This window comes from Otolemur garnettii, unplaced genomic scaffold, assembly GCF_000181295.1.
Source record: "Otolemur garnettii isolate 467f Iridium unplaced genomic scaffold, OtoGar3 scaffold00043, whole genome shotgun sequence".
Lineage (NCBI taxonomy): Eukaryota > Metazoa > Chordata > Mammalia > Primates > Galagidae > Otolemur > Otolemur garnettii.
The window spans coordinates 12,834,832-12,836,387 of record NW_003852438.1 but is presented as its reverse complement, the minus strand read 5'-3'; positions in this window follow the sequence as shown (position 1 = coordinate 12,836,387).

Sequence of the window (1,556 nt, the reverse complement as noted above, 5' to 3'; positions counted from 1 at the left end):
ATAGCAGGGAGACCAACCAGGGCTTCTCTGAAAACAAGAAAGGGAGCTTCCAAAAATCAAGCACCCCATGTGCTCAGTACTAAGTTGAAACCAGTAGATCAACAACCACAGGCCCACAGGGGAGAAAAACACAACATTCAGGAAACAGGAGCAGTGGGGTTCAGTAAGTTCCCACCTACCAGGCACAGTGCAGAGGCATAGACGCATCTCCCCGGTGAAGGACTCAAGAGCAACTTGAACTTTACCTAAGGAATGCACTGTAACCTAATCTTCTGTCCCCTCAAATTAACCTGATTTTTTTTTTTGAAAGGATAGGATATTTTTTTAAAGGAGGGAGCTGAGAGAAGGTGGAGGTGTCAGTTTGGTGGGGTCATGGTAGAGCCAAGTGTCCAGGGCTAGTAGTGGGAAAAGGAGCAGAATCTTTGAACAGAAAAGGAGCAGGTGAAGGATGGGAGGAGGGTGAGGAGAGGAGAGTTTGGAAAGGTTTGAAAAAGCAGATCATGTGAAGTCGTTCAGAACTTGCTAACAAATCTGGAGTTTATTCCCAATGTAACAGAAACTCGATGAGTTTTTTAAGAAAGGGATAATACGGTCTGGTGTTTTTAAGTGTTTGTACAGGCTGAGTCAATGCTCCCCACTCTTGAAATTAGAGTACAAATATACCCAAGTAAGAATATTTAATGCCTGCTTTCTTCATAGACCTTATCACGATTTATAATTATATATTATTTTTCTCATTTATTTTCCGTCTTCCCCACTATATTGTGAAATGCGTATAGTCTATCGGTTGTGTGCTCACTCCCTAATTCGGTGTCTGTTGTATTCTGGCTGCTTATATATTTACTAGACGAATGTTTCTCTCTCAAACTCTCTGGCTTCATAAAGGAGTTGGTGTCATCCTTGTCCCCACAATCACTTCCAGATGCTTAGCAGCTGTTGTTTAATAATCTGTCTTTTTAAACATTTTACACCATCCATTCTGAACCAATTTCCTATTTCCTGCTTTTCCTTCTCCCTCATAATTTCTGCATTTCCTTTAAGGTCCCGCCCTCCTCTGGTGTTCACGTGACAATCTCCCAGCACTGATATCACAGTTCCTTGGGCCTGGACACCCAGATCACTGTCGTCCCTTTATCTTGCTGCCCTCGGTAAGCCTTGCCAGCCCTGGCACTTTCTGCCTCTAGACCTCTGTCACTCTTCACATCCTACACATTCACTCTTCCCGCACCTGTTTCACATATCAGCACCTCCAAGCCCCCCCGTTCCCTCCTTGCTCTGTCCTCTCCCATCCTGGATCACGTCCCTCCACCAAAGCTGGTGGCACGATCAGCCACCCACCCAGAGTTCTCAGGGCCAGGCTGTGAGCCTTCACCCTCTGCACCCTCTGTGCAGACCCTTTGTCTGCACAAAGCTCTGTCATTCTGATTTCTTCAATCCTCTTCAGAGATGGCTGAATATTGCTGGGAAAGTCGCAGATACTGAAGGATGATGTCAAAGGATCACTCTCTTGTCTATCCCCAGCCTCTTCTGTTCTCCCTCTCTCCAAAACACCCACC